Source organism: Oryctolagus cuniculus, chromosome 1 (genome assembly GCF_964237555.1).
Source record: "Oryctolagus cuniculus chromosome 1, mOryCun1.1, whole genome shotgun sequence".
In the NCBI taxonomy this organism is placed as follows: domain Eukaryota; kingdom Metazoa; phylum Chordata; class Mammalia; order Lagomorpha; family Leporidae; genus Oryctolagus; species Oryctolagus cuniculus.
Genome location: NC_091432.1, coordinates 169,662,279 through 169,688,773, shown reverse-complemented (window position 1 = coordinate 169,688,773; position 26,495 = coordinate 169,662,279). Strand labels below are relative to the sequence as shown.

Below are 26,495 nucleotides of genomic sequence, written 5' to 3'. Positions count from 1 at the left end.
TAGATAAATTTTACTGAATATTTATTACATGCCACACACACATATATACATACATATATATACATATATATACACACACACACACACAATGTATATAATGATTGAAGGTATCATGTAGGGAAGCAGCATTATGAATGGTCATTCAGCCCTACATGAGGACATAATCAGTGCATGAAGAATCATTAAAGGGCAAGCCCATTAAAACAGTGGGCCCCTGTAAAGGGCACTATGAGGGCATTTTCTAAAAGCACTGAATGAGCCTGTATGTTAATCTTTGTTCACACTCTAGCAATAATAATCTGCAAAATCACAGTGGCTAACAACATAAAATATTTGTCTTGCTCTTGTGGGATGCTGGCAGTAGCTCTGCCTCCAAGCCTTCTTTAAACTGGGATCCAGGCTGCAGGAGCAGCCCTTCTACAAAACATACCATTCTCAAAGAGGGGAAAATAAGAGAAAGGTGGCATCATATAATGGCTCCTAAAGCTCTGACTTGATAGTGGTGCAGCTGATTAAAACTCACATTAAGTTAAAAACTTGAGTTCATGATCTTTTTTCAATAAGTTCCCAGCATTGTTAGAAGCAAGCAACTACTCCATTAAAACTCCTGGTATTCATTAAATGGTCTGTGACAGCAAACACCCAGAGCCTTGTCTTCTCCATGAACTTGAATACCAGTGCCTTAGCATGATAATTTGAACAATTCTTTGCCACTGTATATGTGGAATAGCCGCTTTATCTCTCCTACAGTTACTTACAGCTTTTTGGTTCTCTCTCTACAACCAAGAAACCCCTTGTTGAGAGATTCAACCCAAATTCTCAGAGTTACAGTGGAAAGAACATCTCTATTTTCACCTGTGAGAAAAGGGATAGTATGAGAGGAATCAGCCCCAACATTTGACTAAATGATACTACCTTGTCTGAGAGTAAACATAACTTCTATTTTGCCTTAAGGCACTTCTGCATGCATTAATTCATGATTCCTTATGACTGGATATTAGATTTAATTATTTTATTTTGCAAGTAGCAATTAATATTAGATATTTAAAGATTAAATTCCTTGTAGAAAACTTCATGGCCAGCAGAATAATCAGAACAACTCCCCAACCCAGTGTTCTGTCCTTTGCATAAAAAGGTCTAGGCTTTCTGCTGATTTAAAGACATGGAAAAGGTAAGTATCACCATCTTCTTCCCACTATACATACATGCATGTGCATAAATTCACACATACTAAAACACATAACACACACAAGCCATTGACTCAGAAAGAAGCTGGGGGAGGGGAGGGTGGTGTTCTTCAACTGTTGAGTACACACAGGCTATGAACACAGAGAATTCTGTTATATAAATAATTAAAAACGATGAGCACTTCTTCAGGAAAACAGACAATAGGGAAACTGCACATCTCATCTCTGCTTGAGACCAAAACAGAAACAATGGCTAGGGGCATTAATGTGAAATAAAAAAGGAGCCCTTAATGTTTGGTGCTATATTTTATCACTTCTCTGAAATCTGACAATTTCCTTTTATTGCATACAAGTAGATCACTCATTCTATTGAACTTGAGAAATAAGTTCCTTTTGTCAGTTCTGTGTATTGCTACTCCAAGTACTTGACAAAATTGCCCACTTCTTTCTTTATTCCCTGCAGATCTTCCTGCCCTCAGGGAAGCAGCTCTAAAACAGTGTGAGATTCAGAGCTGAGCATGACAACCCACTAGTGTCAAGTCAGCAGATAAATGCCAGCTGAGGGAGAAAAGCAGACTCTCTCCAGAAAAGGACTGCCTGCAGTCCTCAGTAGGTTTCCAGAGACTCATGGACAGAAAGCAATCAGTGCAAGGCATCTGCAAATGGCTATCGGAGGAGTCACATTTCCTAGACAATACCCAAACTGAAAAGGAGAAGGTCTGTGGGAATGCCAGTTAGTAGGGTACCTTCCCCTCCAGTGTCTGAATCTGCATCACAATATTAGTTACAATGTTTGAATGTGCTCTCTGCATAATTCCATTTGGATCTCACCTGCTAGAGATTCTGAATGGAACTCAGGTGAAATGCATGTTGTTTCCTCATTGGACGTTCGGTCTAAGTCCCTCTGGACCTCTTTAGTGGGCTAGGAAGTGGGGGAAACCTTCTAACAGTCCATTCCTTCATTTCAACATTTTATGAATACAGACTCAGAAGCCAAGTGATGCTCTAGCAGCACAGATGAGCAGGTAAAAATGTCAGGCCTGGAAGTGAGGGGGCTACAGGAGGACTGTTCTTAGAGCCACCATGACACTCACGGGGGAAAAGGCCAGACCAAGTGCAAGGCACGTGATAGATATCTAAACATCATCCACTGAAATACCTACTTAGAAGGTCCGCATTAGCCAGAAATGAGATCTCTATGTTCCTGCTCTCATACAGTTTCTAAAAGAGTTCAAGAGATTAAGATGATCAGCTTGTCCCTGGAGTTTTTCTTTTTTATTTAATTTTTAGTTATTCATGTCCATTTTATTCGAGACACAAAAAGAATCAGACACATACACAAGCACAGACTTCCAGGCTGGGACAGGCTGGGCAGGGACCCAGGTAACTGAGCTGTCATCTGCTGCCTCTCAAGATGAGCATATCCACAAAGTTGCATTCAGAACTGGAGGCAAGACTCAAACCCACGCACTCTAATGTGGGTTGCAGATACCCCAAACAGTGTTTTAACTTCTGTGTTAAATGATCGCCTCCCTTGGTTACTGAGGTAACACATGCCTTTCTTTCTTTTACTATTAGTCCCTCTGAATTTGCCTCTGAAGTGTTAGACTCTTGTTTTGCAGACACTGGAAATGCTAAGGATTCTTTCCATCAATATGAGTAGGTCTGTCTTCATATTTCCTGAGGTAGTACAGTTATTCTACCTTCCAGATTTCCCCCATTATCCCAACAGGCATTGGCCCCATGGGGTGTTTAATGTTTTTCAACAAAAATACCAGATGTTGCTCCAGCATTTATAATTGCCAGCATCTTCAAAGTGGGTGAATGCCAGTAATACGTGACTGTTGATACTTCTAGTCAATGGGGTTTTCCCACCTGTGAGTTTTTTGTTTGTTTTTTATTTGACAGGCAGAGTGGACAGTGAGAGAGACAGAGAGAAAGGTCTATCTTGTCCGTTGGTTCACCCTCCAATGGCCACTGCGGCCGGTGCGCTGCGGCCAGCGCACCACGCTGATCCGAAGCCAGGAGCCAGGTGCTTCTCCTGGTCTCCCATGCGGCAGGGCCCTTGGGCCATCCTTGACTGCACTCCCGGGCCACAGCAGAAAGCCTGTGGGATTTGATGATTTTCTCTGATGTTTCACTTATGTACATGGAGGAAAACAGCACAGGCTGTCCTCTACTGTTTCTTACTTGCACGGAGTGTAGGGTGATGTATGGAGCACAGGTAAGAACGTGTCCCCTAGTTACTTAAATCCCTGTGCATGTAAGCCTTGCCAAATCATAAAATAAGGAAACTGCTTTCAGTCAGACTGAGCACTTTTGCCACCTACTTATTCTTCAGTTTCTTTCCTACAAACACTTGGCCCAGGTCCTGAAGTCCATCCCATATCTATGTGTCCCCCCAGCACATAAAAGAGATTCAGGAAGTAGAAGGAACAATAAAATTTCAGGTTTCCTGGCAGCATTAAGTGAAGTAATCTCCTGCACATACTTTTCTTACAGGAAGATCGCTTACTCAACCTTTCCATTCACCTGCCTGATGAGAATCTACTAACATTTAAAGAGCGCAATTTGGAAGACTTACAATAGCAGAAGTTGTTCAGGCTGTAGCATTAGTCTCTGTCATATGCCCTAGGATTGCCAAGCATTTAGCTCACTTACACAAGTGAGCAACAGCCTGTTTATTAATCAGGTCAACAAACATTCATTTAAACTACTTGTTAACAAGTAGTTTATATATTAGCAATCTGCTGTTTTTGTTAACAATTCCCCCAAAATTTTGGGGAACTGCATTTTTCTTGCATGTTTGAAATTTATAATGTTTTTAAATTTTAAATTTAAGTAGATGCAAAGGTTATTTTTTTCGAGCATAGATCTTCAGGATACAATTCTAAGGGTTCCATAAATACATCTTTGCCAAGTTTTCAGACTACATATTGAGTCAAATTTGTGACACGTTTGCCTGTATATAGCCTGATAGACAAGGGTTGTTCTCATTATCAAGCCAATCTGCAAAAATAAACTTATTTTCTATCTGATAAAGTCTGAATTAATTTTTCAAATCAAATAAAAACATTGCTATGAATTCTCAGATCAAGCCTCTCATTTCTGAATCCTACAAAAAATAGTATATTTGAAAAAAAGATAGTCTCAACAATACAGTGGTTTAAACACATCATTCTATGCTCACAAAACAATAATAGACTAGCAGGTAGTTCATTAGGACAGTTCTCCCCAGATTCAGAAAATAGTGTTGCTACCTTAACATTCAGGACCTTAACACTGGGAACTCTCTGTGATTCAATTCATTTCAGAAAATACTAAGGAAGTAAAAATGCTGGGGGTATTTAGAAGCCAAATCTGAAAGTGCTATAATTCACTGTTGCTCCATACCTTTGGATGAGCTCCTGCCTGCAAGAAAGGCTGGGTTAATGTGGACTAGCTGTGGATCATGGAAGAGGTTTAAAGACCATGTATTTTAGTGAGGAGCTAATACATAAGGTACACAAACTCTGCAATTAATGTATGGTCTAGATTAAGTAATATGCTGTTTCCTTTGGTACTTATTACCATATCTATCTTTCCATTGCTCTTTCAAGACTTGACCTCAAAAACTGTCTATTTGCCTAACTGGAGTAATGGATTTGTGGGAAAAAGACTCAGTTGCGCTTTCCAAGGTTCACCCTCAATCAGATGAATTCTAGGAAAGTATACATGTTAAAATTGAGGGTCTGGGCCTGCGCCGCGGCTCAATAGGCTAATCCTCCACCTAGTGGCGCCGGCACACCGGGTTCTAGTCCCGGTCGGGGTGCCGGATTCTTTCCCAGTTGCCCCTCTTCCAGGCAAGCTCTCTGCTGTGACCCAGGAAGGCAGTGGAGGATGGCCGAAGTCCTTGGGCCCTGTACCCCATGGGAGACCAGGAGAAGCACCTGGCTCCTGCCTTCGGATCAGTGCGGTGCACCGGCCGCAGCGCGCCAGCTGTGGTGGCCATTGGAGGGTGAACCAATGGCAAAAAGGAAGACCTTTCTCTCTGTCTCTCTCACTGTCCACTCTGCCTATCAAAAAAAAAAAAAAAAAAAATTGAGGGTCTGGAAATTAATTCCCTCTGAATTAGCAACACATAGTACCTACAGGAACGTTCTTATGTAACCCTGGATTAAGTACATAGATCTGAGTTTTAACAACTGTGTTATAAGAAAACACCTAGGAACACAGAAGTCTAATGGGAAAAGTATAAGTGTACTTTACAAAAATTAAAACTGCGGTAAAGGAAATTTGTCCCAAATAACTTCTGTATAAGTTAAAGTACATAGTGAGGGCATAATTTATTCCAAATAATTTTGACCTTTGGTATAAAAGTTTTTCTAGATTTTTACATACTGTATGTTGAATAAGTAAGAGTTGATATAGCAAGCCAGACACTGCTATCATTTCAAACTCCTGCTTACAAGCTTAGATCTAGGCAGTTGTATAGGAACACAGATTTCAGGAAGGTTCACATAATTTCCTGATAACAGTGGCCCTCTACGAAGTAACTGTAGAGGCTGAGTACCCTTAATCCTAAAAACCTAAAATACGGAGATCTTTGCGAATAGAAGTTTTGAAATTAAAACTTGTAGAGTGAAGATGTCAACCAGTAAAGTCTATGCAAATATCACAAAATCTGAAAAACCCTGAAATCTGAAACATTTCTTGTTGCAAACATTTTGGAATCAGACACGCTGCCTCTAGGACCAATATGCTATATGCTCAACACCTGCTTCCCTTCTGTGACCCTGAATTTTGGTACATTCTAGGCAGAGGGAGCCTGTGGTCACCCCCAATAAAATCCTGGACATTGTTAATGAACTTCTGTGATTGAGAACATGTCAAACGTGTTGTCATAACTCATTCGTCAACAATTAAGAAGTCCTGTGCAAATCCACTGGAAAAGAACTCAGAGGTTATACCTAGTTACCCTAGGAATTCATCACATGTCTACTTTCCTTTCCTAATTTTGCTTCTTATTCTTTCATTACAATAAACCTTAGCTAGGAGGACAACTATATGCTGAGTCCTGTGAATTCTAGTCAATCATGGAACCTGGAGGTGATCTGGGAGACTCCCAAAACCAATACGAAGTTTGTCAGTCAAGTATGGATTGATTTCAGGATGTTAAGAAAAGTATAACTAAAGGTGGAAATTTTACTGTGTTTTGAAATTTTTTTTATTTAAAACCTCTGGAAAAGGGTGAATGTATATTCAATGTAATTAAGATATACACTTTTAAAATGACAGAATAATGAAAATCATACAAAACACAGATCTTGATCTTTGCCATCAAGTTAAACAAGGATTTCCTTAATGGGAAAGGTTCCTTAATGGGAACCTTCCATTTTGCAAGGAACCAACAAGGAGAATATGAATATGGAATTGTGAAAACTAATAAGGAAAAAAGATGTATTCAAGATTGAAAAGAAAGAAATCGAAGAGATGATTCAGGAAATCTGTGTTGAAGACTAAAGGAGGAAACACATGAACATTCTCTGCTAGAAACTAGTCCCAAGTCCTTCCTATTGATGCAAGGGGCAAAAGGTCACATAAAAGACTAAGGTGTTTGGGGCGGCGCTGTGGCACAGAGGGTTAATGCCCTGGCCTGAAGCGCCGGCATCCCCTATGGAAACCGATTTGAGACCTGGCTGCTCCACTTCTAGTCCAGCTCTCTGCTATGGCCTGGGAAAGCAGTAGAAGATGGCCCAAATCCCTGGGACCCTGCACCCTCGTGGGAGACCCGGAAGAAGCTCCTGGCTTTGGATCGGCGCAGTTCTGGCTGTTGAGGCCATTTGGGGAGTGAACCATCAGATGGAAGAGCTCTCTCTTTGCCTCTCCTCCCTCCTTGTGTAACTCTGACTTTCAAATAAATAAATAAATCTTAAAAAAAAAAAAAAAAGACCAAGGTGTTAAACAACATCTTCTCAGATGTTACACTTTAGTTCTTTCCTCTGATTTTATAAGCAACACCAAACATCCTAGAGAAAAGCTACAAGTTACACAACAGCACTTAAGATTAAAAGAAAAAAAATCACACAGAGTCCCACCATTTAGGAGCAACCAGAAATTATCAAGTTTCTTGAGTCTTTTTTCTACATATATTTTATAAATAACTAGGAACATTCTAAGTATATATTTATCTTTGAATTTTTTCTCATAGTGACTTGTTGATGCACTTTTCTTTAATCATGCCAGAGATACCTTCACATATAACATGCAGGTCCCAGAGCCTGAGTATCTGAGAGGCAAAGTACTTGTGAAACCCAAGGTGAGGGCTTGTATTTGACAAAGACACAGCAATCAAGGGAGGGAAGATGCCTTCCTCTGTAGGATGAGTGGTCTACAAGCTGAAAATGTGGAGCACACGCAGTTTTGCTTTGGCGTACCAACTTAACTGCTGAGAACCAAAGTACTAACACAAGGCTCAGGACTGCAACTGAAGCTTTAAGTGTTCCAGGAAGTCACGAAAACCTCATTTCTCCATTTACTCTCCATTCCACCACACTCTGAGGGTAGTATAGCCAGCAAAGTGGTGTGAATTCAAATTATTGAACTTAGCTTCAGGCTTATCAAATGCAACATGTGGATAAAGACACGAACTGCAAAGAGTTGTTGGAAGGTTATAGGCAATGCCCAACGCAGAGCTTGGAAAAGAATATGCAACACAAAACATTAGTACAGCTTACCAAATACTGCTGAACAGTAGCTGCCCTAGTTCATATTTGCTTTCTTTAAAGCAGACTGGGGGGACAGGGTTTGTGTAACGGTGTATCCAAAGCAATGCAAATAAAACTGCAAAGACCAATCTGAGAGTCATGTGAATGACATCTGTAATTCACCATATTATAGGCGTCCCATTCTGAATGCTAATGACCTGTTTCCACAGCAAGTGTGGTAACATGAACTTCAATAACTGGTCCATTCTCAACATCTGTCACCTCGGTTTCTACATGTTTTCCAAAGCATGTATCACCCAGATACAACACTGATGAATGAGTGATAGTTTCATCTAAACACAAAATAGGCTCAGTTATTCTGACATGCTGCAGGAAAGCAGGATTCAGGCTGAGCGATACTAAGTAGATTACACAGGAAACAAATCTCTGGGCCTGTGATGTGCTGCAGAATGCTTCCACACAACATGAGACAACCCAGGGATAACCAAAATACACTAACATGGTGGATATGGAAAGATTTTTATTCCAATCACAACTTTTGAGGCTATACTAGGACATGTGAGACGCAGTAATAAATGGAAAGAACAACTCCAAGACAGACAAAGCATGTTAGTCAAAAGAAACAGTGTTATGACACATCATGTCAAGAAACAAAATAAATGAGCATACGATCCTAAGGACCCAGGAAAAAAGAAAAAGTGGGATATTATCTTGGAAAGAGCACATGCTTTGACTCAAGTAGAATTTTTAAGTTACCATGTGCCCATCCTAGAGCTGATGTTGGCTGTTGCCATTGAGGATGAGAAACAGAATCTTAAACAAACAAGATGGTAGAGGGAAAGGATGCATCTCTTCAATTCCTACTGAACTTGGGGTTCAGAATGAGCTTTATTATCATTGTAGCTGTCATTATCGATATTGCTGTGTCTGCATTGAGTTTTCCTAGAAAAATACAATGAATTTTAAGTTTCAATGGTCTAACATACCAGATAAGAATGAAGTGTACTGTAAACAGTATGGGCTTTTGAGTGAGATAGAATAATTTAATCTCAGCCCACCTGCTTCCTCTAGGTCTACCTTGAATGAATGGTTTATCATTATCTGTTTCCTTAAAGTTATGTCAGTTTCCACTAAAATTACACTGAGCATAAAAACAGCAGCAGAGTAACAATGCTGGTTTTTTCTTTGGTGTTGCTGATATTGGTTCATTAGAGCAGGACGCCTAGAAAAGGGCCTGGCCAAGAAGGGGCAGGAATACCAAGTGTATCCTGAACTACCACGAGTCACATGATGGCAATAAGTACAGCACTCACTAGGACTCTCAAATGCAATAAATGTTACTTCTGTCTCATAAGCTCTATTGCTACCTATGAGTGACGAGAGGTGAAGGTTGGTTTATTTTAAAAATACAACAGTAGGGCCAACGCCGTGGCTCACTTGGTTAATCCTCTGCCTGAGGCGCCGGCATCCCATATGGGTGCTGGGTTCTAGTCCTGGTTGCTCCTCTTCTAGTCCAGCTCTCTGCTGTGGCCTGGGAGGGCAGTGGAGGATGGCCCAAGTGCTTGGCCCTGCACCCACATGGGAGACCAGGAGGAAGCACCTGGCTCCTGGCTCCAGATCGGTGCAGTGCTGGCCGTAGCTGCCATCTGGGGAGTGAACCAGCAGAAGGAAGACCTTTCTCTCTGTCTCTCTCTCTCATAGTCTATAACTCTACCTGTCCAAAAAACTTCTCGGGGCTGGCGCTGTGGCATAGCGGGTAAAGCCGCTATCGGCAGTGCCAGCATCCTATATGGGCATTAGTTCATGTTCAGGCTGCTCTATTTCCAATCCAACTCTCTGCTATGGCCTGGCAAAGCAGTAGAAGATGGCCCAAGTCCTTGGGCCCCTGCACCCGTGTGGGAGATCCAGAAGAAGCTCCTCCTTTAAGAAGCTTCAGATCGGCACAGCTCTGGACACTGAGGCTAATTGGGGAGTGAACCAGCAGGTAGAAGATCTCTCTCTCTCTCTCTCCCTGCCTCTCCTTCTCTCTGTGTGTAACTCTTTCAAATAAATAAATAAATCTTTTAAAAAAATAAATAAAAACTGCCCATACACCCAGAAGATTCAATTGTTAGGAAATAAAACCTACAATGACATCCTATAGTATTTTGCTTCATGGAAAGATTAGTTTGCAATTCTTCAGATAGCATATTCCTGTCTAGAACTGTCTTTTTAAAAGCTGTCAATGTGAAAATGTTGCTTCTGGTTAACAAAACCCATGTGCCCACATCACCATGAGTTAGAGTTCTCAGATACCTGTCACTAGTAGAGTTTATCACAAGCTAGATTTACATGTCTCTCTGCACCTCTCAAAGACTTTTAGCTGTCTCTGACATGCCAACTGTTTGTCAAAGCCTTCCTGCAGATCTGACACCAGGCAAGAGTAAACTGGAGCTGGACTCGCTCTGCAAGACTAATGATGCCATTTGAGAATATTATCTAACGTAATCTAAGAATACTTCCCCTTTTCTTGCAACATCACATTTGCATCACATTTAAAGTCTTCTGAAATTGAAAACAAAAACAAAAAACAAAGCAGTATATTTGAACTGAGATGATCATTTTTATAGAAAACACTAAAAACAATTAAACTGCAGATCTATGTTCAATCTCAGTCTTTGAAAGGATCAAGACGATACCTAACCCAAAGGTGGACACAGCCTAATAGCAAAGAGCATGGGGGTTGGGTCAGTAGTGGAGGTTGAATCCAGCTCTTCAAATGCTGCCTGTATAATGAAACTGCTTTAAGCTACTTTCTCATCTACAAAATAAGAGTTGTCATCATCGCTTAGTGACAGTTAACTATCAAAACTTAGTGCCAGCCATTAAGTAACATTGAGTGCTAATATATTTGTAAATCTCATTTAATACTCAATGATAAAGTGATTATGATAAAGAAGCAGTAGAAACTAAAACTAATATCTAAGTAACGATGTTGGCAGCGGGACTGTAGCTATAGAAACAGTCACTTGAAAATAGGACTTTCTGAATGATGGGAGATATATGGCAAAAACCCTTCTGAGAAGTTGTTTCCATGAGCCAAAGTACCATGCTGTCCAGATGCAGAGTAAACACTGACTGAGGATGAAATGTTGGCAGACAAGGACTTTCATTCTCAGTTCCAAAAAACACTGCCCTTTCTTTTAAGATCTATAGTTGTTCCTCTCACTTCCTTTCCTATTTGTCTTCACTACTATTTCCTTCTCCCAAGGCCCCCAACCTATCGAAGTCAAATGACCATATACATGCATATTTATAGCTGGAATCTCTGTTCTATTATTTGGTATATATCCTTTCACCACATTACCTTATTATATCATTACAGTAAATACAAGGGTGCTTTGAAAAGTTCATGGAACATGGAATTAAAAGGTAAGTTTATTTTGGTGAAAAATGTTTTAAATACATGCTTACATTTTTCATTATTTTTCATGATCTATCTGAAGACACCTCATATATCAATAAGGACAAGAGAATCATCCTATTCTGTTCTTTTCAAAATTGCTTTTAGGAAATCGCTTTCCCTGTCCACATAAATTTTGGAATCTGATCATTTTGTACAGTAAATACTACTAGAATTTGATTGGGATTCCATTGAATATATAGGTTAGTTTTGGACACCTAATACTGTAACAATATCTTCTATAGCAATGGATCTCTACATAGATATTCTTTGATTTCATTTATCACTGTATTATAGCTTTCAACACGCAGATTTTTTCAAATGTGATGTTACAATTATGTGTAAGAAATTCATCATTTTACATTCACGTTCAAGGTTTTTATTGTGAACATATAGAAATATAAGGATTTTATTAGGTTTTTTGTAAAACATTGAGTATTTAAATGAATAAATAAATCTCACTATTACTATGCCAACAATTCATTTGATTTGCCTCACAGCACTGGGTAGGATCTCCATATAATACAACGTTAAATAGAACTGATGGGAGCACAATTTCTTGCCTAATTCCCAATCTTGGTTAGGGAGGAAGGGAGAATTCAGTGCATTCAACTGTAAATCAACTGTTAACTGTGGATATTTTGTAAATTTCCTTTATCAGACTGAGGTTCTAGACCTAGTTTGCTATAAGTTTCTGTTGGGAATAGATGTGAATTTTGTGAAAAACTGTTTCCCTATATTTATTTTTATTTATTTATTTATTTTTTATTTATTTTTTGACAGGCAGAGTGGACAGTGAGAGAGATAGAAAGGTCTTCCTTTTGCCGTTGGTTCACCCTCCAATGGCCGCCACAGCCAGCGCACCGCGCTGATCCGATGGCAGGAGCCAGGTACTTCTCCTGGTCTCCCATGGAGTGCAGGGCCCAAGCACTTGGGCCATCCTCCACTGCCTTCCTGGCCACAGCAGAGAGCTGGTCTGGAAGAGGGGCAACCGGGACAGAATCCGGCGCCCCGACCGGGACTAGAACCCGGTGTGCCGGCGCCACAAGGCAGAGGATTAGCCTAGTAAGCCGCAGCGCTGGCCTCCCTATATTTATTGATAGATTCTATGACTTTGCTTTAGTTTGCTGATACAGTAAACTACATTGATTGCTTTCTTAAAATCAAATTAGCCTAACATTCCTAGGATAACACTTTCTTACATATTGCTGATTCAGTATGCTAATATTTTGCTAAAAAGATTTTAAGCCTATATACATTATAGCTACTGGCTTATAGTTTTCCTTTCTGCTAATGTCTTTGCCTTGCTGAGGAATTAGGGTATGCTGGACTCATGCAAAGAGATAAAAAGTGTCCACTTTGTCCTAATTTTTTGGAAGAGTTTCAGTAGAGTTAGTAAAATTCCTAAACATTTTGTGGAATAGGCGAGTAATGGCATCCTAATTTTCAGTTTTATTATAACAAGATTTTGACTGGGGGCCAGCATTATGGTGAACTTGGTTGGACCACCACATGCAAAGTCAGCATCCCATCTGAGCACAGGTTAGAGATCCAGCTGCTCCACTTTTCAATTCAGCTCCCTGCTAATCTGTCTGGGAAAACAGCGGAGAGTGGCCCAAGTCCACGAATGCCTGCTGTCCACGTGAAAGACCAGGGTGAAGCTCCTGACTGCTGGCTTCAGTTTGGCCCAGCTCCAGCAGTTGGGGCCATATGGGGAGGGAACCAGCAGATGGAAATTCTGTGTCCCTCTCTGTCTCTATAGCTCTGCTTAGCAAATGAATAAAATAAATTTTAAAAAAAGATTTATTTTCAAATTCAATTCTATTTATAGAATAAAACCTATTCTAGTTGTCTGTTTCTTGTTGCATGGACTTGATATTTTATTTCTTACAAGGAATTTGCTCAAGCCATGTAATTTATCACATTATTTGTAATACTCCCTTATTATGCTTTTACTAGGGCCTGCAGTCATGTCCTCTTTTTTATTGCTGATAATAATCACTTGTGGCATCTTCTTTTTCTCTTGTTCAATCTGGCTAAAACCTAATCAATTTTATTGATCTTTTCAAAGAATTACCTTCTGGCTTCATTGGCTTTCTTTATTACTCTTTTCTCCAGGGACTGTCTTCATGATCTCTTTCCTATTTATTGTTTTACTATGAATCTGTTCTTTCCCTAATTTTGTAAGACAGAAATGCAGAGCATTAATTTGAGATAATATTTTTCTAGTTTAAGGAATTAATGCTACAAATTTCCCTCTGACGACTGCCTTACTTTACATACAGAAGATCAATTTAGTATAAATTAAGATTTCAACAGTTTGCACCCACACAGAAAAACAAAGTGAAAAATACTGTTTGAGTACTAGTTATAGTGTTAATTCACATTGTACAGCATATTAAGGACATAGATCCTAAATGAGGAGTAATTGCACAGTGACTCCTGTTGTTGACTTAGCAAATTGACACTCTTGTTTATGGCATCAGTAATCACCCGAAGCTCTTGTTATGAGTTGCCAAGGCTATGGAAGCATTTTGAGTTCGCCAATGCTGATCTTGCTTAGACAAGGTCAAAGTCAAAGTGGAACTTCTCTCCTCCCTTCAGAGAAAGGTAGCTCTTTCTTTGATAGCCCGTATGGCCATGAATGAGAGCATTTCAGGTGTGGAAAGCCAAGACACAGTGGTAAAGAGTATCCTGCATGTAGGACCTCTGTGGGTGAGACCCCAGTAGAAAGAAGTGGTCATCAAAGAAGGATGTACTTTTCTCTGAAGGAGGAGCAAACTTCCTGTTTCCTTATGGCCTTGTCTAAATACAGAAGGAGTTTGTGGATTCTAAAGGTTTCCATAGCCTAGGCAGCTCATGTCAAGAGCTACGGGTACTCATGGACATCATACATCAGAGTGGTAATTGTTAAATTAACAACAGGAGTCATTGTGCGCTAACTTCCCACGCAGGACCTCTGTCCTCATTGAGTTGGATTAGGAGAGTTAACACTAAAAACCTGTTCTCAAAGATTCACTTTGTTTTAGCATATTAAATGGGGAATATTCTTACATCTCACAAGCTATAGTTATGCCTAAGTGTTCATAAAAGATTTATCATTCTTGGGTTCTTCAAAGTTAAGTTTCTCAACATATATATATATATAATATATATATATATCAATTAAACCTCAGAAAGGATTACTTTTATTGAATTAAAAACTATGTTTTCCTTATTGTAAAAATGATCTTTCTGGTGTTCTATTGCACAATAGGTTAACAATAGTTAACAAAAAAACACCGTATTTTTCTAAATAGCTAGAAGACTTCCGAATGTTCACACTACAAAGAAATCTTGAATATATGAAGCAATGGATGCTAATTATCCTAATTTGATCACTAAAACATATGCATGTAATATTACATTTACTCCATAAATATGTACAATTGTTTGTCAATAAAGAATTGTATTAAATTAAAAAAAAAAAAGTATGGCCATGAATTCTAGTGGATTTATAGTAAGACCAAAGGAGGAGAAAATGCAACTACCCTGAAGAAGAAATGAATATTTTTTATAAAACAAATCTGCTTCTATATATTGGATTACCATATATAGAGATTATACTATTTCAACCATTGTTAATGGTTAACCATTTTTAACAGTTAATTAACCATTGTTAATTCTTATACATATGGTAATATGCTATATCCTTCCAATATATATGTTTCCTCCAAAGAAAAAAATAAAAAATCATTACTCCAACATGTTATAGTGATCATTTCTGTAGACTGGCTTGGAACTAGTAATGACTTCATTTTGTACTTTATATACTTCAGTTTTATAAAAATTTTGTTGAAAAATACATGTTATTTTTATAGCTGAAAAAATAAGTCTTTGGAAATAAAATTTAAGTATAAAATCAAGAGTCTTATACGATCTATGTATTCCAAATTTAACCTCAAACAAGTAAAATGTTCAGTAATATAACTGAGCCTTATCTTCCCCAGAGATGCTTTGTACTTTGTATATACTGGGAGATAACCTGAACTTCGAGCTTGGCCTGTCATCTTCTTAGGACGTGTGTAGGAGAAACAGAATGTGATTAAAGATGAATACATCGTGCTTGTGTGTTTTCCCCAATGCAGGTGGGCTGTCACTCTCTGCATGCACAGCAAGCTAAAGTTAAAAGACTGTCATATGCCTTATCTATGCAGAACCTTAACTTGTGGTTGTTATGTGCCATAGCTACAAGGTTGGAGATTGAGGGCATCACAAATCAGCCTATGGCAAAGAGCACAGAAGTAGTAATACTGTCACAGAGAGGAGACTCAATAGTTCTAAGGCTATCTCTAAGATAAATGGAGTTTTGAAATTAAATGGTGATTGCCCCTGTCAAATTGAAAAGCCTGAAAATGCACATATATTAAGTGCTAGGCCTTCCAGGACAAAGAATGATTTCACATTGCTCACTCCTTCATTTGCTAATTGTAAAAAAAGAATTCTTGGGAAACAGCATCTAGAGAAGTTTGTAGTTCTTGTTTACAGAGAAATTTAAAGGCAAGTAATTATAGCACAAAGATTATGATTTTATACTGTACTACCAAAAAACTAATAATATAAGCTTTCAAGACATGAGTTTTTAAAAAAGATTTATTTATTTGTTTGAAAGAGTTACACAGAGAGAGGAGAGGCAGAGAGAGAAAGAGAGAGGTCTTCCCCCCCATGGTCCACTCCCCAATTGGCTGCAACGGCCGAAGCTGCGCTGATCTGAAACCAGGAGCCAGGAGCCAGGAGATTCTTCCAGGTCTCCCATGCAGGTGCAGGGGCCCAAGGACTTGCCTTCCCAGGCCATAGCAGACAGCTGGATTGGAAGTGGAGCAGCCGGGTATTGAATGAGATACTGACAATTTAGGCCAGGGTGTTAACCTGCTGCGTCACAGCGCTGGCCCCAAGATGTGATTTTTAAAGCAGTTCATATTAAGAATAATGTTCCATAACTCCTAATACATTTCATTTTGTTATCAGCCATGAACAATTTGAAATTTTGTTAAATATACTATTAAAAACATAAATTTTTGATTTTTGTGCATGTTTAATACCATTTCTAAAATTCCATACTTGGTGAAAATATACACTCTAAATATTTGGGATATTAGGGATGGCGCTATGGTGCAGCAGTTAAAGCCCTAACTTACAGCTCTGGTATCCAATATGGGCACTGGTTCGAGTCCCAGCTTCTCCTCTTCATATCTAGCCCTCTGCTGTGGCCTGGGAATGCAGTGGATGACAGCCCAACTCTTTGGGACCCTGCACTCAAGTGGGACACCAGGAAGAGGTTCCTGGATCCTAGCTTTGGATCAGCTCAGATCTGGTGGTTGCAGTCATTTGGGGAGCTGACCAGCAGAATGGAGGACCTCTCTCTCTCTCTCTCTTTGGCTCTACCTCTGTCTATAACTATGTCTTTCAAATAAATAAAATACATTTTTAAACAAAAAAATTTGGGAGATTATCTTATTATTTAGAAATCATCCATAATACATAAATGTCCTGGTATTAGAAAATATTTTTAAGTATTAGATCTCTGAAGAAATGCCTTAGAAGAAGGCATTATTTGAGCAAGCCCTTATCCTGTGCCTTTCAAAACTGCAAAAACAATGAATGACATCTTAGGAAGTCCTATAACTAAATTCCTCCAGAACATAAACCCATGACATGGATGACCTGTCCATCTGATGTCCTTACGACCAAACACCAAGAACTATGGTCTGCTCCATAAGTATTTATTTGGAAAAAAGGGTAAAAAGTGAATACAAGAAAGAAATGCTCTTTTTTCACAAGTTTCCTGAAAACCTTTCAAATAAGGCCAAGCTGGAATCCTCACATGATGTAATGAAGGTGATTTCAAACATAAACTTTGTGGCAGAAATCATTCAAAGTAGAAGTCCATACTAGTAAAGAAATCTGTTACTCCTTATTTGCCTGCAGAGCAACAGCTGACAAATCTTAAGCTGTGACATCATGAAAGCAAGGAAAAGACAACCGAAAAGACCTGTGGATCACGATTTTTTTTAAGCTTTTTTCACAAACTAAAGTGCCTGACTTATTACATTTCACACCACTTAGAGTTTTTAGAATTAAATATGGGTCAACAATCACTAAACACATCAACAAGTGACACTCATTGACATAAATCACGCCAAATGGCTAGCACATTATAAGCTGCTGTGACACTACCACTGCTTTCATAAATAAAAAATGAGAATTAAACTTTCATAGTAAAATATTTCACCAGACTAGATTACAAATTTTGACACAGTCAATTCATCATTGTAAAAATCAGATAAGGCTCAGTCTGCTATGGTCAGAAAGACCATTAGTCTATTAAAATTATACCTTTGCTAGCATGTCATGATTCTTTTTACTGAAAAACATCAGCTATTTAGTAAAAATATTTCATGATACTGTTTTCTTGTTTTGTCCAAAGCAAATAAACATAAATCAATTATGAGCAATGGATGGCTGTGAGAAAATAATTTCAAAAGCTTTTATTAACCTTAAATACTATTCCTGTAATGAAGAGTGGTCAATTTCACTGTATTTCCACTTATTTAAAGAAAGATATTTTGTTTCTAAAGGAAGATAAAATGCATTTTCTGGTTTGAATAGCAAAAAATCCACAATTTAAAATTTTATCTTAACGGCATCTGTATTTTAGAAAACTATTTTCAAATGGAATATTTAAAACAAAAACTAAAAGGGATTCTGAAATGAATATATTTTCATGGGTTTGAGAAAATCCAGTCATTTGTTTTTTATTGACTGTGGGAAACACGTATCTTTAATGGAACCATATGACTTCCTACTTGATTGTCTTTTTTGCAGATCAAATTATTTTATTTCTTTAGGTTTTGTTTTCATTTCCAATTTAATTACTTTAGCTCTAATGAAAATGTAACTGAAACTTTCAGAAATAACACTGCCTCACTTTGACCATTACGCTCCTACTTCCAAATAAGTATGAAATGGGGCTGGCGACGTGATGCACGGGTAAAGCCACTGCTGGCATTGCATATGCGCACTGGTTCCTTCCAGGGCTGCTCCACTTCTGATCCAGCTCCATGCTAATGGCCTGGGAGAAACAGCAGAGGATAGCCCAATTGTTTGGGCCCCTACACCCACATGAAAGACTGAGATGAAGCTCCTGGTTACAGCCTGGCTCAGATCTGGCCATAGAAGACATTTAGGGTAATGAACCAGGGAACGAAGATTTTCTCTCTTTCTCTCTCTATCACTTTAAATCAATCAATCATAAAGATGTATGAAGCAATAGATACAATATTATCACTGACCACAATCAATGACATACATCTCATCATTGCATCTCACTAGTTATGCTAACTGAGCACTCCCTATCAACCTGGGAGGTCAGTAAAATAGCAACATGCTCAGTAGCAGGAGGATACTAGCATTGTTGTACATAGTTTTACTGAGCCACACACAAATTTTCTACAAGGTCCTCAAATTAACTATGTCCAACATGTACTTTTCCTACAAAGCCTTATGCCGCTTCCAGTATTGATGAGAACTGTGCATGGTATAACCAATCACTCAGCAATTTATGCAAGATCCTGGCTTTGCTTCTCTTTCTCCATAACTTGTCTTAGTATTCACCATGATTTAAAGGCTGTGAAATATAAAACCACCTCGACGTTGATTTTCAACAGGAAATTGCTCACAATGAAACAACAAACGGCTATGTTCAGGACTTCAGTTTAGAGACAAGCAATCTGTTTATCTTACGGTTTTGGGCAGTAACTTCAGAGGAAGTTAGTGAATTCTCAGATGTGTGCAGAGAAATCCTCTATGCCCGCTCCAATGAAGATGGCAGAACTCAATTCAAAAGAAAATTCTATTAGTTTACAAACTGCCCAAAGGCTGTGTAACATAGTTAAGTTCTTATCAGGATTAAACAAAAGGGGTGGGGAGATAATTTCATGTGCTAATAGCTAATACTGTTAACCTTCACCAAATGTAAACTATACACCAACATTCCCACTTTTCCATTTCATCCTCAAAATCACCCCGTTCACAGTTGAGAATCAGAGGAGTTAGTCCATACAACCAAGGTTGCCTAAGTGGAGGACACAGGACTCAGTCAAACCACAGCCTGCACACTCAATCTCAAGGTGACAGAGGTTTTTTTTATGAGATCACAGCAACCTATGCCCAATTAATTGTAAGAGGAGATTCCAACTTTATAAAAAATGTGTTTTATAATATTTTAGTTGAATTTTAAAAGCTTCCTTCTGGGGCTGGTGCTCTAGTGTAGCGGGTAAAGCTGCCGCCTGCAGTGCCAGCTCCTATAAGGGCACCAGTTTGAGTCCCGGGTGCTCCATTTCTGATCCAGCTCTCTGCTATGGCCTGGGAAAGCAATGGAAGATGGCCCAAGTCCTTGGGACCCTGCACCCACATGGGAGACAAGGAAGAAGCTCCTGGCTCCTGGCTTCGGATTGGCGCAGCTCTGGCCATTGCATACATTTGGGGAGAGAACCAGAGGATGGAAGACAATCTCTCTCTCTCTGTCTCTATCTCTCTCCCCATAACTTTCAAATAAATAAATAAATCTTAAAAAATAAAAAATATAAAAAGAATAAAAAATAAAAATATTTTATAAAAAATATAAAAAGAAAAAGTATCCTTTTGAGGGAATAAGTAACTTAATTTATACAAAGATGTAATGTAACAGAAGAGAAAATTACTCTAATTCTTGAGGCCCCTCTTTTCAGCAACCAAACAATCATGAAATCTACTGTTTTACAATAATAACATACCTTTCCTAAGCTGTAACCTCCGCACCTTCCATGACTGTTGACCAAGTAGAACCCTACAGATTGTATAGAGGCATCAAACAGCTGCCTCAGTTTGGCATAAGTGTGTTGATTTTGACCTAGTAAGTGTGGGAGTGAAGGGGGTGACCTCATCTCTGCAACTCTGACCCCAGCTCACTTACGAAATTAAAAAATCTGTCAGTAATCACTACTCAAACAGACAAGATTGGGGCGGGGGGCGGACAGAACATTCAGTAATGCAAAACTCTCACAATGCTCTTTATTCATGAATCAGCTGAAGCTCTGCTTGTCTATCTAATAACATTTTTAAAATTAGTCCCCAAGGAAAAATGAGTTTAAAAGTGAAAATTTAAAGGCTCTAATCAATTTCATTTTGCCTCACAGTTTTTCTCTCGACAGATAAAGAAAAATCCATAGTAACAAGATAATATTTTGTGCATTTACACATTTTCTCCTATAGACATCTACATCCTTCAGAAAGTATATTATTTGTAGTCATACCCATCTGACATTTTCCATTTTACTCAAAAGATTTTATGTTTTGGTATTACAGCAATATACAAATTTGACAGCTTGCAATGGGATCTAGTCCCTGTAGCAAATCATTCTGACACTTAAGTACTATGCAGCTACTAATGTACTTTTTTTTTTAAACACTACCACTTATTTTAAAACCTGACAAAGTTGGAGGCATGTGTATTCTGAACTAGTGAAGAGCATTACCTTAATGATATTGTAAAATTTTATATTAGACTTGCTAAATAGTAGGAAAACACATGGAACAACAAAATCATTTCATTTGTAGTACCTCTTACTCCTCCTTCAAGTGAATTCATGATTCAAAGCAAATTCTTCAACTGTTCTTAATAATTTGCTCATGATTATCAATGTTGTTCTATAGAATCTTTCTCTTTAAAATAATTGAATATGTGAATAAATGAGTACATGAGTTTATGTGGAACATGATTACTTTTTTGATTGCCTTCACAATGCTGCCTTTTTTTCTTTTAATGTGGTGAAAGATGATCAATATGTCTTTACATTTTCCAAAATGCATTAGCAGAGTTCTGTCAAATATGACCATGATTCCTTTAGAAGGAAAACAAAGTTACTAACATTGCTATGACATTAACTAAACAGGACTCGAAATGATCTGACAGCACAAGAGGCAGACCCCACATCTCTCTCAGTAATTGTGTTTTTAGTATTCAGTATATCTGATAACATGCGTCAGCAAGAGAGAACACGCCTTCTTAGAAATAGGAAACCTGATTGTATTTCCCCCCTTCATTCAACTCTTCAGATGGAATACCACAGTGAAACCACTCTATTTTCAGAATTGATGTACCCTTCAAAACTATAATCTTTAGCTTTCAAGTTCACTATTATTTGCCTTCAGGTACACATTTTAAAGTGTATAAAGCCTTCTAAACAGAATAGTATGGGCTCAGCCAAATACTGAATGGCTTGTAGCTCAGACATCAGCACAGTGTAAATTTTTTTCAAACTAATGTTCTTCACTCAGAGAACACTGTGCCTGTGTTTAGTTTTGTCAAATGCAAATCAGAGGTCATCGAATACCCAGGGGCAATTTCAGCTATTCCAAAATTCATTTCTTCCTCTATTTGGTTTCAAAAATGTATTCACAAATCCAAAAATGTATTCACAAGTATAAAAAATCCTAAGAATATCTACAGAAATGGAAAGCAAAGACACTGTGCTACTTCTGTAGCTACTTGTGTAGCTACTGGATGCACTTGTGATCAATGAATGATGCCAGGTTTTGAATGGACTGGACTGACAGCAATCAAAATGGCATCAACTGTAATGAAACACATAAACCAATATTTAAACAATCATTTCAAATCTATTAAAAAAAACTAACTCCAAATAAGAATATTTAATGTTAGAGGTTGCTGTTAGGGCCTGGTAAAGCTTTCCAAGAATTCTTAACCCCAAAATCTAACTTGCTCTTTTATTTACCAAAATTCCATAGATTTTTAATTAACTTAATGTGCAAGAAGTGATCAATGAATGCTAGACATTTAGGGTAAGGATGGAACAAACACTAGAAGGGCATGCTTTCTTTACTGCTTTGGATGGATTCCTAAATGTCCTTCTCTTAAGTTTAATGATGAAGCTTAAAGATGTTTATAATAGTATTTCCTAAGCACATTTGCTTTCATATTTCTGTGTAATGACACTATCAAAATGTTTCTCCTCTTTGAAGTATTGTCTTCAATTCTTTTCCTGAACATTTTACATATAGTTTTGTCTACTGTAAGGAAAAAAATATTCTGACTTTATGGGTCCTTTATATCTCTCTTTTGTTTTATCTTAATCCTTGCAAAATTCTGTTCCTTTTCCAGAGATGCAATAATGGCTACAGCCAATCAGTCAGACTAGCAGAGAAAACAAGACAGTAGGAATGAAGACAAAGTAAAAATTCTGAATAAATTCTAAAGAATATATTCCTATGGAATAATTCGGTTCTTTTTGTACTCATGCACACCTATCACCTGTGACTTCAAACAACTTTGGCACTGGCTATCCCTGAGCACACTTTCCTGGGGAGGAGGACATCCTCCCAGCCTCCAACACACACACACACACACACACACACACACATCCTCCTCTCTCCTGGTCCTGCCAGGTGCCAATTCTCTGATGGTCTCTGGATAACCAATGAGGTGTTGCAGAACACATGAAGATGTTGCCAATGATATTATCTACTATTTTTTTGATATTAAAAATTTCTTGATACAGAAAAATCATTCAAGGCAAAGTAATTCATTCTAAATGGATAGGGAAGAAAAATACTAAGAAATCTAATCTGCAGTTAAGCAACAGTGGTGTTGGCGTTGTTGTGACATAGTGGGTAAAGCTGCTGCCTGCAATGCTGGCCATGGTGACCAGCTGCGGAATGAACTGGCAGATAGAAGATCTCTCTGTCTCTCCTTCTCTCTGTGTGACTCTGACTTTCAAATAAACAAATAAATCTTTAAGAAAAAAATAAGTATTGGGCCCAGCGCTGTGGCCAGCATACAATATGGGTCTGGTTCAAGTCCTGACTGCTCCACTTAATCAGCTGTCCGCTATGGACTGGGAAAGCAGCAGCAGATGGTCCAAGTCCATGGGCCGTTGAGTCTGTGTGGGAGACCCAGAAGAAGCTCCTGGCTCCTGGCTTCAGATTGGCACAGTTCTGGCCATAGGGGCCATTTGGGGAGTGAAAAAGTAGTATAAATCTTTATAAAGAAAGTATCAGAAAAATGCTTAAGTTGACATTAAAAAATGGCTCTCCTATTTATTTGAATCTGAACACTCTTAGCATTTACATAATCTTCAGTTTTTTTGCTCTACAACAGTTTGAGTCTCCTAAATAATCTGGTGCTTTAAGATAGCAACCTACAAGATTTTTTGTTTTAAACCTGGGGCAGCAATTACTTTAATAAACTCCAGAATAACTATACAAAAATGAAACATTGTTAAAGAAAAGGAAAAGAATAAACTTAATTGGATACAGCACAGAACCAAATGTACTTTTTTCATTAAAAATACCTTAATTTTAAAAAGTCAATAAATTGTTAGTAAAAAGTAGCCAACAGAAATGAAGGAAAATGGAATGTCTTTAAAGTAAATCTAGTCTGACCACTGTTTTCCATTTAACTAGATGAAGAGTAAAGGGCACACCTGATAGGCCAAGCAAGAAGTACATAAATTCCAGGATTCCACATTCTAGAAAGACTAATAGGGGCTGGTGCTGTGGTACCACAGGTTCAAGCCCTAGCCTGCAGTGCTGGCATCCCATATGGGTGCCAGTTTAAATCCTGACTGCTCCACTTACAATCCAGCTCCCTGTTAATGCGCCTGGGAAAACAGCAGAGGATGGCCCAAGTCCTTGGGCCCTTGAACCCATGTGGGAGACCTAGAAGCATCTGTCTCCTGGCTTCAGACTGGCTCAGCTCCAGCTGTTGCAGCCATTTGGGAGTGAACCAGTAGATGGAAGACCTCTCTTTCTCTTACTACCTCTCTCTGTAACACTGTCTCTCAAATAAATAAAATAAATATTTTAAAAAACCCAAAGACTAATAATGACCATCTTTTTTTAAGATGGAAGATATTCTTTTTTTTTTTTTTTTTTTTTTTTTTGACAGGCAGAGTGGACAGTGAGAGAGAGAGACAGAGAGAAACGTTTTCCTTTGCCGTTGGTTCACCCTCCAATGGCCGCCGCGGCCGGTGCGCTGCGGCTGGCGCACCGCACTGATCCGATGGCAGGAGCCAGGAGCCAGGTGCTTTTCCTGGTCTCCCATGGGGTGCAGGGCCCAAGCACCTGGGCCATCCTCCACTGCACTCCCTGGCCACAGCAGAGAGCTGGCCTGGAAGAGGGGCAACCGGGACAGAATCCGGCGCCCCGACCGGGACTAGAACCCGGTGTGCGGGCGCCGCTAGGCGGAGGATTAGCCTAGTGAGCCGCGGCGCCGGCCGGAAGATATTCTTTATACTTCTTGCACTTACCAGCTGTTACTACTGTTCTTGTTAATTGTAAAGAAAAATATGAACTTGCCCAAATGGAAAGGAACTCTCTTTATATGGCTAAATGAAAATACAAACTAAAAACATTGCCCTTTAGAAATTAGTATTTACGATGCCCTGCTGCCATCTCTTGGGCTATAGTGTCAGATAGACGCATATACACACACAGACACTCTCTCTCAAAATGTCTCCATCTCTCTCTCTCTCTCTCTCTCTCTCCACACACACACACACACACACACACACACACGGTGTTGGCGTGGCTCTACGCATGAGAGAAGGGAGTAGGCAGTTTAAGAGCAAGTTACTGGGCCGGCGCCACGGCTCAATAGGCTAATCCTCCACCTAGCGGCGCCGGCACACCGGGTTCTAGTCCCGGTCAGGGCGCCGGATTCTTTCCCAGTTGCTCCTCTTCCAGGCCAGCTCTCTGCTGTGGCCAGGGGGTGCAGTGGAGGATGGCCGAGGTACTTGGGCCCTGCACCCCATGGGAGACCAGGAGAAGCACCTGGCTCCTTCCATCGGATCAGTGCGGTGCACCGGCCGCAGCGAGCCAGCCGTGGCGACCATTGGAGGGTGAACCAACGGCAAAAGGAAGACCTTTCTCTCTGTCTCTCTCTCTCTCTCACTATCCACTCTGCCTGTCAAAAAAAAAAAAAAAAAAAAAAAAAAAAAAGAAGCAGCAAGTTCCTGAGAAACTGGTACACGAGCACCACCTAGTGGGCTCTGGAGAAAGATTCGGCCTCATCCTACTACTTCAGAGAGAAGTCAGTTTTCATTCCCCAACTGACCACATGTTCCAAGAGAAAAACAATCAGCCAATAGGACAAGTATTGTATGGATGTTTCATGACTCTCCAAAGCAGCAGTCAACTATGACTCTAATCGCACACTTCCTGTGATGCACGTAGGTAATGCCTTGCATTACAGCAGCATCCGAAGATGTATGTGAATTCACTGCCATTACATTTAAAGGCACAAGTCAATTTGTCAGTGTCACCAAACCCCAGACACAATCAATTTAAGCTAGAAGAACAAATAATAAACAATGATATGTTGCTTTGTATTCGTTTCATTAATACTAATTCTGTGTCTACTATGTGCACAGATATACATATTTCAGAACTTTAATCTTTGTAAAATGATTAGTATTCAACTTGGTTCGAATTATATAATTAACAATTATAAGATAGCTAATATGTATATATTGTCAAACTTTTTATTAACATGCAAGATACTCAAAGCTGAAAGAATTATCTAGAATTACTTTTAAAAACATTTAAGAATTTTTTCTGTCTCCAACTCTTTCAACCAAGATATTCTCTAGCTAAAGGACAAAAATGAAAATTTTCTCTTCATACGTGGTTCTTCCCTATAAACTACTGGATTCTCAAATGAGGTTGAATTGCATCCCAGTCGATATTTGGCAACATTTATTTGAACAGAGATCCAGGAATTCTACAAGATACATGTCAGTATCTCAAAACAAGGAATTACCTACTTTACAAATCCAGCAGTGCCAAGGTTGAGAAATACTGATCTAGAGTATAAGATTGCCAGAGGACAGGAAGCATGTCTTATTAAAGATGATACTGTTTGGCAAGACAGGTCATGATTAGTGAAACATCCAATTCTAATTCCCAATACACGTGACTGGGAAAGTAGGGCGACGATCTTAGATCCCACTGTTCCAGAAAAAGATGAAACTGACACGTGGAGACACCCAGCATATACAGTAAAATAACTTGTCTGGACAGCAGTAACAAAACAAGCAACAGGAAGAGAATGAGGCTAGAAAT

At 39.0% G+C, this 26,495-nt stretch overlaps 1 protein-coding gene across 5 annotated transcripts in view; it reads right to left on the bottom strand.

Moving 5' to 3' along the window:
- The window catches only part of KDM4C (lysine demethylase 4C), a 350,839-nt gene that overhangs the window by 100,375 nt on the left and 223,969 nt on the right, over window positions 1-26,495 (bottom strand). The gene's annotated exons all lie outside the window — the stretch shown is intronic.